We start from the raw sequence: 13426 nt of genomic DNA, 5'->3' as shown, positions 1-13426 counted from the left end.
AGGAATGGAGGCACTACGTAATGGGAGCCCATCATGTAGTCACAGTTTACACTGACCATCGTAATTTGAAATTTTTAAAATCAGCCAGAACCTTAACGCCTCGGCAACTACGTTGGTCATTGTATTTCGCTGATTACGACTTCGTCATTACCTACAGACTGGGAGCTCAAAACGGAAAGGCGGACGCCTTGTCCCGAATAGGTACAGGAGAGATAAAAGGAGAAATTAAGACGCAAGCAATCATTCCCAATTCTAAAATCATTGGCGCAGTAGATTCCTTGAGTGTAAAAGAACAAATTATCCAAGTCATGTCGCCTAAGAAAATGCTGGAGTGGGTGCAACAAGGAGATGGAAGAGAAATCATTGACGGTTTACCTTATCAGACTGAAGCCTTGTACTTACCCACTTCCACGTTACAGAGACAAGCCATGAATGAATGCCATGATCATCTGTTGGCAGGCCACAAGGGAGAACTGAAGACTGTGGACTTAGTTAAAAGGAAGTATTGGTGGCCACATATGAACAAGGACATTGAGCAATATGTAAAGACATGTGAGATTTGTGCGCAAGGAAAATCAGAACGGCAAGCACCTAAGGGATTACTACAACCCTTGCCCAATCCTCCTGCTCCCTGGCACACAGTTACCTTAGATTTGATAACTGACCTTCCTACTTGTCAAGGGTTTAATACCATCTTAGTGGTAGTGGATGCATACACCAAAATGGCGCATTTTGTAGTTTTGAAAGGAACTCCAACCGCTAGGCAGTTAGCAGCTCATTTTAGCGCTCAGGTGGTGAGATTACATGGAATTCCTGAGGTCATGATATCGGACCGAGGGACTCAATTTGTGTCTCATTTTTGGAAGGCCTTTATGAAGAGGCTTGGGGTTGAGACACGTTTTTCCACCAGTTTTCACCCAGAGACTGATGGACAAACTGAACGATTGAACCAGGAAGTAGAGCAGTACTTAAGGTTATTCACGTTGAAACAGGGTGGGGAATGGTTGGACTATTTATGGACTGCAGAATTTGCCTATAATAACGCAAAGAATGTGTCCACGGGTTATTCACCATTCTACTTGAATTATGGCAAACACCCGAATTCCACTTTGCAAGATGTTCACATCTCAGTCCTGGCAGTTCAGGATTTAGTAACTCACTTACAGCAGGTACATGAAGATGCATCCAAGAATTTAGAGCAGGCTAAAAGCAAGTATAAGAAGTATGCTGATAAAAAGAGAAGAGATTCCCCAGAATTGGAAGTAGGTGATGAGGTTTGGTTAAATACTAAGAACCTTCGACTAAAGGGGAGTCGAAAGTTTCAGCCTCGATTCATAGGACCATATCCTATTGCAGAACAGATCAATCCAGTAACTTTTAAACTGACCTTGCCCTCGACACTAAAAATTCACCCAGTTTTCCATGTCTCCTTATTAAAGAAATCAGTTGAAGGGTTGCGAAAAGAAAAAGTTCCACCTCCAATTCAATTAGACACTGGATTAGAATTTGAGGTCAAGGAAATTGTGGACTCCAAACTTGTAAGAGGCAGACTGTACTATCTAGTGGACTGGAAAGGCTATGGGCCAGAGGAAAGGTCTTGGGAGTTACAGTCAGATGTTCATGCTCCTAGGTTGGTGCGTCTCTTTCACCAAAGAAATCCTACCAAACCTAGACTGGGGGGACCTTCCTTGGTGGGGGGTACTGTCAGGATCCCTCTTTCTAGTAAGTTTGATGCAGATTCCACATGTGTTAAAACAAGAAAATGGAGCGCCAGCCGAGACTTCATGTGGTCCCGTTTGCGGAATGCGCGGAATGCTAGATTAGCAGTCTAGCCTTTTCCAGCGCGTGATTGGGAGTCCAGGTATAGCGCGCGTTCCTTCGGAACTGCGCACTTCACTGAGGAATCCGACCGTAGAGGTCACATCTGAGAGAGTCTTAGAATCTGAGGTAGAAGAAAGTAAAGTTTTCAGTCAGCGTAGTGTTTATTTATACTTCGCTGGCTTGACCTAGAAGTGTCACGAGGTCAAAAGGCTGCCTAGCTTTTGAAGCCAAGTTTGTCTTCGAAGAAGAAACCTGAGCACGGGAAACTGCGTGTCTGCGAAGAACCATTAACCCAAGCTGAGAATTCCTGTCATATATCCACAGAAGGAGAGAGGGAGAGAGAGCGAGAGACTCATTTGTAACTGTGGAGAAATACTGAGCTAAGTGGAGATTTCCTGTTATCCATTCTAATTCAAGTGACTGTGTATATATTGTTTAAGCAACCAGGCTATACAAGAAAAGGTTCATGAACTGTTTGATGAATTACAGACTGCTCACCTATGGTTGCATTTCGTCTGCTGAACAGTGCTAAGCAGAAGACTTCAAGTATATCTAGGAAGAGATAGGGACAGTGTTAGAGAGGTTTTCAGTACAGTTAAAGAAATTCTCAAGAAGAAGAAAAGATACTTACCTGGAGAGTTGAATGAGGTTAATTCATCCATTCAGGAGAAGGCATCCTGTATTAAAGAAGAATATATAAAGAAAGAGTATAAGGACTACATTTAAACAACACTGGTAGGTGGAGAAAACAAGTAGTATTAATTTAGTTCAAGTACAAGTCTAGAGCAGGAAAGCAATAACACTTTTATTATTTTACAGAAGTAAGTGGTAGATCTGTCATCTGGAAATACAGAATAAGCAGACCATTCACAAGCCACACTTCAGAATAGAAGAGCAGCAAGGCGTTACTGATTCCTGGGTAGGTGTTGCTAGAAAGAGTAATAAGGAAGTCAGAGTAGTTTGCAGGTACAGTGAAATTATTATCCTGTATGTGTTTAGTATTCCTAGGGTTCTTCGAGAAGCTGATTGGCAAGCTGATTGAAGATTCCTACGGAACTTCTGTTCCTGTGCAAGTCTTCGAGAGAACAGAGTTGGAAGGCAAGTGGACTCTGACAATGCCTCCTAGAATTGAACATTGGGGTTTGCAACTCCAGGAATATGACTACATTATCATGCACCGACCAGGGAAAGATCAAAACCCTGTTGACTACTTTTCATGAGAGCCACTACAGTGCCCAGTACCCCTTTAAAAGAGTTTTGTTCCTTATCCTAACAAGAGAGTTGAAGGCCTTTCATTTGTGCTATTGATTGTCTCCCAAAACCACTTAACAAGCATTGATTATGCCAGATTTGCTTAAACATGTATGGGAAAGAATCACTGTTTATTTATTTGGTTCTCATGACAATGGACATCACCTGATAGTGGTTATTTATGAATATTCCTGTATTCCAATAGTAGAAGAACTCTCATCGACCACTCAAGAAAGAGTCATCGAGAGAATAGATGGCATTTTTCCAGCACTGGGTGTTCCTTCAATTCTAAGGTCTGACAATGGCCCACCATGCAACAGTAAGGGATTCAGATACTTAAAAAAAAAATTATCTCAATGTGAAGCATCAGAAAAGCACACCTCTTTGGCCACAAGCAAATGGCATTGTCGAATCTTTGCTAGCCCACTTAAAAAGCCCAATCAGCAGGCTACATGAGAGAAGCTTGATCTAAAGTCTGCTCTCCATGCTCTCTATGCTACTCTACAAGCTTACTGTTCGACTCCTCATTCAATGACAGGTGAAAGTTCTGTCATCCTGATACCAAAGGCAGTGCTTAATTTGTAAAAGATTGAGTGCCATGGCCTTCTTCAGGAGGCGACTACAGCTTCCACCACCCATTGCCCCTGACACCTCTGAAATGACACTGCCAACCCAACTACTGTCACACTCCTACGAGTGTGACAATTCCAACTATTCTAGGTCCTCAAAGCTACAAGAATGGCTTGGGTGGCAGGCATTAGTCATTTTTAATGTGTACTCAAATAATATACAATTGGTGCTGTGCTTATCTAGCCATAAGTGCCAATGTTGACAAATAGGTGCCAGTGCGAACTTGCCAAACACTGGAAACCACTGGCTCAATGTAAGCACTGTTTCAGGAGGGCCATGATGCGAAGTTACCCCAATGGCCAACAGATCTACAACAGATGGTGAACTTCATCAAACAGACTTGTACAAAAGATGAAAGTGTATGCCGACAAGCATCGATGTGCCAAGAATGCTACCTTCAATAAAGGTGATCCGCAACAACAGGGAAAACGCAAATCTGATGCTCCCTTTGATTCTGAACCCTTTAAAGTTTTGACTAGTAAAGTCACATGATGACTGCTCACTATCTTCGAAAGTCCATTACGCAAGATTCTTTGCAGACCAGGCATCTGCATCATCATTCGATTGTAACTGCTGTCTGAGATGAGGCTAATTCGATTAAGACCGCAGAGAGACCCTTGACTGCATCTGTCACCAGATCACCCCTGCCAGTCATGGAAGCTTCTCTCCTCTCTTCCCAGCACAATCTGGGTATTTGGTCGGAGCTCCACGAATACTTATAGAGAAGTTGTAATGAATATATATATATATCTATATATATATATATATATATATATATATATATAACATTTGAAGTTTGCTCTTTTCATCTTGAAGGATTTTTTGCCAAGCGTTTAAGTGATATATATATTCACTGCAAAAACCATAGGTTTCAGGCACATTATAGTTAGAAATGAGCATTTAAAAAACTTTAGAAATTCACTGAAAAAACCATAGGTTTTAGGGAAAGTTATAGTTAGTTGGACATTTCACTCGTACAAAAACAGAGGAATTCCCCCGTTATAGTTAGTTCAGCTAACTATAACTCGTGCCCCCGCAATGCACTGTTGATGACGTCACATATTACATCACTCATGACATGGTCAGTGACATCGCTGATGACATCACTGATGACATCTCAAATGACATCACTGATGACATCATCCAGTGACTGTGTGTTTCTGTAAAGTTTAAATATGTTTAATATATATAGGGAAAGGTGTACTGAAGAATAATTGGATGTATAAGTGTATGAATGGATGCTTTAGTAGGTGCGTGACTGACTCTATAAGTGAGTGATTAAACGTATCTTACTGAATGCATGGGTTAGTGACTAAACTGTGTCAATGTCTGTATCCTTCTGTCTGTTGGTGTGTACACGGCTGCATGGGTTTGCGAATAGCTGCATGAGTGTCTCTATGGGTTATTGATTGGTTGTCTGAGTATCTGTATGGGTTCCTGAGTGTTTGTGTGGGTGGGGTGTGAGTGACTCTGTGCATAGATGTGTGAGTGAGTGATTCACTGGGTGATGGTCTGTATGGGTGGGTGAGTGAGTGTGTGTATGGGTGTCTTAGTGAGTGTATGTATATCTCAGTGGTACATGTGTGAGTAACTATACATGTGAAAAGCAGTATATATGTGTTGGAATACATAAATGGCTATAAGTGAGAGTGTCTGATTGTGAGAGTGGCTGTATGGACGAGTGTGTGCTTGTATCAGTGATTGAATGAGAGCGTAAGAATATGCTAGCATTTGTATGAGTAATTGAGCTGGTGTGTGAATAACTGCAATGGTGAGTAAACGGCAGTGGATTAATTATTTGCATGACTGACTAGGTGTGTGAGTACCTCTATGGACGAGTGGCGGTATGTGAGTTTCTATGTAGGTGTATGAGTGCATCTGATGGTCCTGTACTGAGTGACCATAACTATGAGTGAATGTACGGGTGAGTGAGTGGATGTGTGTGTAAACCTAAGAATCAGTGAGCTTATATGTAGATATTGGTGTTGGAGTGTCTATGGGTTTGAGAATGTCAGTCTGTAATTTAGAGTGGGTGTATCAAAGGTAGGGGTGGGCGGAATTTGCATAATCGCGTTACGCAAATCTCAGCGAAATGGTAAAAAAATCTCTGCGAACACGCAGAAATTCAGCGAACACGCAGAATTGCTTGTTCGCGATGCTTTTTTACTGTTCCCAATCGCTATTTGTGTGCTCGGGGGAAATATCTCATGAACAGGCATTTGAGAACGCGAACAAGCAAAAAATTTCGCGAAGTCACGGAATGCAGAATTTTGGGCAATTTCGCGTTCTCCGCGGAACGCGAAATTACCCAAATTCCGCGAATGGAACTGAATTTACCGCCCAGGCCTAATCAAAGGTTATATTAGGGTGTGAGAAGATGGATCAATTTATCACACGGATGATGTCATCAGTGATGTCATCAGTGATGTCATTTGAGATGTCATGAGTGATGCCATCAGTGATGTCACTGTTCATGTCATGAGTGATGTAATATGTGATGTCATCAGCAGTTCATTGCGGGGGCGCGAGTTATAGTTTGCTGAACTAACTATAACAGGGGAATTTCTCTGGTTTTGTAACAGTGAAATGTCCAACTAACTAGAACTTTCCCTAAAACCTATGGTTTTTTCATTAAATTTCTATGGTTTTTTAAATGCAAATTTTTAACTATAACGTGCCTGAAACCTATGTTTTTTTCAGTAAATTTCAAAGCTTTTTTAAATGCTTATTTCTAACTATAACGTGCCTGAAACCTATGGTTTGTTCAGTGAATTTCAAAGGTTTTTCAAATGCTAGTTTCTAACTATGCCTACTGAGGTAGGAAATGTGAAGAAAGAAGAAACAAGCATTTATAATGCAATGGTTTCGCCTTTGGAAAAATTAGAGCTATTGGCATTGTAAATGACAAAATTTGTATTTATGTGTTGGTTTTGAAAACAGATAAATAAATGGCATTGTCATTTACATTGCCATTAGCTTAATCTCTGCAGTCACTCTGCAGTCCCTAGCACTCCATAGCACTCCCTAGTCACTCTGCACTCCCTAGCACTCCCTAGTCAGTCTGCACTCCCTAGCACTCCCTAGTCAGTCTGCACTCTCTAGCCCTCCCTAGTCACTCTGCACTCCCTAGTCACTCTGCACTCCCTAGTCACCCTGCACTCCCTAGTCACTCTGCACTCCCTAGTCACTCTGCACTCTGCACTCCCTTGCATTCAGCACTCTGCACTCCCTTGCACTCCCTAGCAGTCCCTAGTCACTATGCACTCCCTAGCACTCCCTAGTCACTCTTCACTCCCTAGCATTCTGCAGTCACTCGGCACTCCCTAGCACTCTGCAGTCACTCTGCACTCCCTAGCACTCCCTAGCACTCTGCAGTCACTCTGCACTCCCTAGCACTCCCTAGCACTCTGCAGTCACTCTGCACTCCCTAGCACACCCTAGCACTCTGCAGTCACTCTGCAGTCACTCTGCAGTCCATAGCACTCTGCAGTCACTCTGCACTCCCCAGTCACTCTGCACTCCCTAGCACTCTGCAATCCCTGCACATATGAGACCTGCTCACAGGTGGCACTAGGGCGACCAGCAGCTCGCGAGCTCCTCTTTGGAGAAGACTGGTCTACAAGAAAATCAGTGGAGACGGAAAATGCGGGTATAGCTTTAGTTACCGTGTGAATGCATATAATGAGCATGCACAACTAGCCCCTATAATTAATGGGCTGTAAAGCGCTTCAACGTCTCGTCAGGGAAAGTAAGCGCTGTATAAGTACTATTTAAACCCTCCTTGTGGCCGTTCAGAATCCATAGTCATGCATAATTGCGGGTCAGATGTGCTTGTGATAGAGGTCACAGGCAGGCCGGGTCACCCATGTTGCAATACTGCCCGTACATTGCCCTAACCAGAGCACTTTCTTGGGTTATAGACTTTTATCAGAAAGTGCTTTCTAGTTTGGGTTTGAGTGGTAGTGCAAAAAGTTAATCTGGAGCTGTGAAGTGCGTCTTTTTAATTGAAATTATATAGAGTTAACTTCTCCTGATGAGATATTGAAAGGACAGGCATGTTAAAAAAAATGTATTACTTACAGTCATGGTTTTACTAAAATCTATATTTTGAAGGCACCATTTTATCTTAACCCTCTCTCCACATTTTGTAGCAGCCATTGTACTGTGTGTAATGCACGTTCAAAATAATTGCTCACATTGCTTTATGTCGCAGACTGGGAACTCGTAGCACTAAACATACACAAGTCACTATTCTACACGGCACCAACCGGATTAAATTATATGCTCTCTGGTTACACACAGACCTCTGCAGTGCATCCACCACTAGAGGTTTCATAATGTACAATAGTGCATTTCACACGGAATAACAACTTCTCTATTTTTCATTTAAGCTCAGCATTATTTTATATGTAGCTACCTGACGGTAAAAGACCCCCCCAAAAAAAGTACAGAATATTTAGTTTTTTAGCCACACCTTTGACCCCGCCCCATGCTCACTGGCCCCGCCCCATTGCATGCAGCATCACAGATCCCAAACTTTTTTTTTAATACACGTTGACAGCTTGGCAGTTGTGGTGGAAAGATAGACAACCAGAATATATCCTGCTGGCTGGAACCCTTTGAACTCAGTGGGGGAGGAGCTCTAGGCGACAACATTACCTCACAGCCCATGCCCCTGCATACATTTTGAGCTTTCACTGTATTCTCTGAGCCCTGTCTTGTCATGCCTTCATGCTCACAGTGTCTCAAAGCGCTTTGAAACGGCAGACAGGCAGCATACGAGCGCTACATCACAATGTTTAAACATAAAAAACTGTTCAGACACTCTTTGTCACTCCTCTTCTTTACAATGCTGCGTTTGAAACCAGACCGCTGACCCCCCAACCACACACATATAGCACCAACAAATATTAAGAGGCGCTCAGTCCACCAGTCCGGTAAAAGCGCCAGAAGTAACTGAGGCCGGGGCCTTGGGGTGATTTTGCATGAAAATTCATTTATTTCCCTGTGCGCCTCGCTGCGTTTTGTTAGCATTAAGTGCAAAATTCTAGTTTCACAGAGCACTGTATAGACGGAATCGCTTCTGGGGGCTACATTTAAATGTAATTCTCTGAAGGGTGTCCCAATGACAACACAGAAAATTAAATTGATAGAACGTAATTGCAGATCACACGCTTTTCAGGTTGGGCAGGTCCAGCCCCCTTTACATTCATTTCACGCTTTGCATCATGGTACTCGTAGTCACTCAGTTGCCATTCATTCATTCGCAACGCTGTAAGTTTTCACAAACATATGCTGATTTTTCTTTAAGCTTTCTCAACAAAAAGCATCTACTCACAGTGTAGACAAGGACGCAGTTCAAAGGGCAAGGGACAGAATTGCCTTCCGGGGGAGCGCACCCTCGCGCAGGCAAGCAAGGCTCCCAGGACCACCTTCATATGCTTGAAAACGTGAGACCTGCCTGCCCGCCTGGCCCCCCGCCTGCCCCCAGCCTGCCTGCAAATGGGCTCGTTGAACAATAAAAAGTGATCGGACTGCGGGAGGGGGGGCGGGCAGGCACACGGACAGCGGGAGGGGGCGGGCGGGCACACAGACAGCGGGAGGGGGACGGGCGGGCACACGGACAGCGGGAGGGGGGGCGGGCACACAGACAGCCGGAGGGGGGGCGGGCAGGCACACGGACAGCGGGAGGGGGGGCGGGCAGGCACACGGACAGCGGGAGGGGGGGTGGGCTAAAAAATTTGCACGTGGACATCACGAAATAAGTGAAATTTAGATTTGCATTTCAGCCAATTTTAGCTGCCCAGCTTAGAACTGTGGCCGTGCTGATATGACAGTATTCTTATGGGAGACTCGTCTTCCCCATACCGACCACTTCTGCATGTATATTTTGTGTGTACTTTAAACAGCACCACCTTTTTTATGCGTGTACGTTGTGAGTTTTATGTAGCGCAGCGTGAACTGCGCTCCCAAAGCGCACGTGAATATTCCAGCAGGGCACCAGCACTGTGAACGCATGCCAGGTACATTTAATTGTAAGTTGTTCACTTAGTGCAAGGCAAGGCAAGTAAGCGCGGCGCTACTCAAGGTTGGAAGTATAGGCACTGATAAGGTGGGCTGGGCTTGTCCTTGCTGTTCCAGAGAGATCCAGCCCTGGCCCAATAACACCGCCGGCTCTCTGACTGGGGATGGCGCGTGGCAGCAGGGGCCGTGTGGGATACTGCTGTGCTTTTACCAGAGATATACTGCCAGTTTCACGTGCACATACAAACTTCGCCAACCTAGAAATTAACACAAATGGTCGCATGTTGGAAGAGTGAGCGGCGGAAGTTTTCTTGGTTTAATTAAATTTTGGCCGGGCCCCTGCCTATCAGCATATATTTTTTGTTAATATATATATACACCTCTCGGCCTCGGATAGCCGCTCTTGCATCTGAAGTGCACGTAACCCTGGTGCCTCATTGCAGGTTTTAGAGCCCAGATGTACATGTATATTGGTCCTCTCAGCTCTGTGCCCGCACTGTGAGACTAACTGCGTCTGTGTACCTGCAGCGCCAACAGATGCACCGTTGTGAGGCGCTATGTGCTCTGCGCCAGTCTGTCCCCAGAAGCAGGGCAGGGCAGAAGCAGTCAGTCATGCTGCCGATGCCCGTGTACCCCCGGGGGAGACACTAATTTGGGCGGGAGCACCGAACCCCTCTCATTACATATCTAGCACTTGTGGGATGTTGGTTCTGCAGAGAAAGTTCCCCTGCCCGTGAGTAAGGAAGGTAAGTGGGCGAGGGTGTTATGTTCATTAAGGTGAGGGGGGTCTGGAGGGGGCGCATTTTGTCTAATGTGCATAGATCCAGGGCCAGGTGAGAACGAGCATGTTGGGCTCATCCCCAGGACTGAGACGCACAGAGAGTGAGGTTTGGCCCGCCTGTGTCCCGCGTGAAGGGCGGGAGTACTGTGAGCAGGACTCGCCCTGATCATACTCCAAATTCTCCTGCTCTGGAATGCGCCTCCCTCCCTCTGGCTGCCCAGCTCCTTGCGCTGCTCTCCAAGGCACAGGAAAAGAAGAAGAGAGAGCGAAAACGTTTTCAACAACCGCGGACCGGGGCAGGCTGGGGAAAAGAGGCCTTCTCTGGGCACGGGGCAGCTTGGAGCCTGGAGGTAACGAGCATCCCGGGACCCCGGCTGTACAGGATCAGAGGGAGCAATGGTAAGCAGCCGGAGGGGGGCTGGCAGGGAGGCACACTCCCCTGGCCTGCTCGCCGGATCTCACCCTGTTTCTCCTTTACAGGCTGCCTGAACGCGCTGCTGCTGCTGTCTTTACAATCGGTGGGTTGTAGAGTTTCAATCCCCACTGGCCTGTACATGGTGGGGGCTTTCCTTAGGTTGGGGGGGCGGGAGGGCACACAGACAGTGGGAGGGGGGCGGGCAGGCACACAGACAGCGGGAGGGGGGCGGGCAGGCACACGGACAGCGCGAGGGGGGGGCGGCGGGAACGGCCAGCACTCACCTGGACCTGGACTTCCTCCAGCGGCGGACGGCCGTGGAATAAGCAAATGAAACGTTGACGTCCAAAAAAATAAACTCCGCCCACCACCGCACTGACGTGTGCAAAGGGGCCGGATGAGAAAAATTCTCAGAAACGCCCACGAGTCGCCTCGCAGAATGACGGATGCCTCTGTTTCCCAATGGCTAGCGTCCATTTATGGAGCTAGCCAATGGGAAACAGAGGCGGGACGAACATCCATACTGGTAAACAAAAGTTTTCGCCTGCGCGAACCGCTGCTTGCGCAGCTTTTCGCCAGGCGAAACCTAAAAATGCACAGAAAGAAGCAAAAGAAATGCAGAAAAACGCAACAGAAGTCCACAAAGACAAAGAAGTGCAGGAAGAAGCAAGACGTGCAGAAAAAAAACAGAGGAGCAGAAAGAGTCCTTGTTGCAAAATCATCCTGTGCCCACATCTTTTTCAGACGGGTACTGATGGTAACTGACTCTGACTAACCAGGCCTAGAGCCAGTGCTATGCCAAAAGACACTTAGAATACAGTGAAAACACCTACATACACTAGGGAACACTATGCGTTAGAGTAACCCTGTGATTAGAATGACCTCCTCTGTAAGGCCCTAGTATATAATGGGGCAGGGGGATTACAACTACCTCTTAAAATGCACTATGGGAGGGGGGCGGAGCTAGCTTGCGACCGAAATGGCCGCTTGAGCCTGAAGCTCCTCGGTATCGCAGCACAATTCGTACAATATTTACACTACTGGTATGGTGGGATGCCTAACGGAACCTTAGCGGAACCCATTAACCTGACTCTCCGGCGGATTGATGGCCTACCTGCGGCTGGTGGCGAGTGCTGGAGAGGCATAGTCACAGGAGCTGCGGAGGCCGCGTGGGCCGCGCTGGTTCCTTCTGAGGGGAGAGAGACACGCGACTGCCTCGTGAGCCCCGACTGCGGCCCGAGGCCTTGAGCGGAGGAGATTGCCCCCGAGGTTGAGATCGGTGGGTGTGCCGCTGCGTGGCCAGGCTTCTGCGAGGACATTGGGAGACCGATCTCTGGCTGGTAATCACTGGGCCTGCGCAGGGTGCCGAGGTGCGGGCCCGCCCGTCAGCCGTGGCTAGCCGAGATAGTGATACCTTGCCTGTGGGGATTAGAGATTAGCGGTCCTCCGGAGGCGGAAGCGGCGGCCTACAAACTCAGCGCATTGACCCGGCGGGGGGTTCCCAAGCCCCGCCGTCACCTACAAGCGGAGTCCGGGTGGAAGCCCTGCGGTGGAGAGCTCTAAGGAGGGGCCTGTGGGCTTGGAGGTGGTGCGGCCGAAAGACTGCAGGCCCGGAGCTCGCGCCTGGTAAAGGAGGTCCGGGGTGAGGTCTCTGTTCCTGCGGCCTGCACGCGGCTTGGAGGTGTGGTTGTTTCTCCGCCTGCACGCGCTGCGAGGGGAGCCATTGCCCTGAGCAGTTTATATGCGAAACAGCACTTCTTGCGGGACGCTGGGGGAAGTGAGCCAAGGACTAAACTGAGCCTCTTTAGAAAGACCTTGAGGCGATTGGAGCTGAGGTGCGGTCCGTGGTGGAACTGAATGTTGGACCACTTTATTAGTGTGCTGGCTGCTCCTGGCTAGCGCTGGCTGCCCTGGTTCAGATACCTCTTGCGGTACTGTGGGAAAGCGCCCTTCTGGATCACAGTGGGGACTGCCGCTGTTCTGGGATCCCAGGGTGGATCGCTGTGCACTAAGGCCGGTGCTCCTCTTTCCGGGTACCCCACAGTGAGTTCTGGCCCTGCTGAGTGCCCATCCGGAGGAGGCGACCGGGAGGAGCTGATATCGCCAGCCCGGGGAGGGCTTCTTTGTGCGGTCTTCCTTCTGCAGCCTCACCCTGAGGTCTTGCGGGGCTGCTGCTATCGGGCGCGTCGATAGAAACCAGTCCAAACTCTCTTTTGGCCCGACCAGGTCGAAAACTACGGGCTCTCCCATTGAAGATGGAGCCTGCGGTCAGGATCAGATGGAGGAGTCTACACAACACGATATCCGCGGCCTCCTGGTGGCAATGGAGAAGAGCCTGCAAGGGGGCAACGTTTCCTTGGGGACTAAGTTGGACGCCCTCACATATCGGATGGACCGCATGGCCGAGCGGCTGGACAAACAGGCAGAACGCATTGATATGTCCGAAAGGAGGCTGATGGAGGCAGAGGAGGCCCATACTACCCTGGACACTGAACACAAACAAC

This window comes from Lissotriton vulgaris, chromosome 8 (assembly GCF_964263255.1).
Source record: "Lissotriton vulgaris chromosome 8, aLisVul1.2, whole genome shotgun sequence".
NCBI classification, from domain to species: Eukaryota; Metazoa; Chordata; class Amphibia; order Caudata; family Salamandridae; genus Lissotriton; species Lissotriton vulgaris.
The sequence above is the reverse complement of the archived record's forward strand: the minus strand, read 5'-3'. Positions refer to the sequence as shown.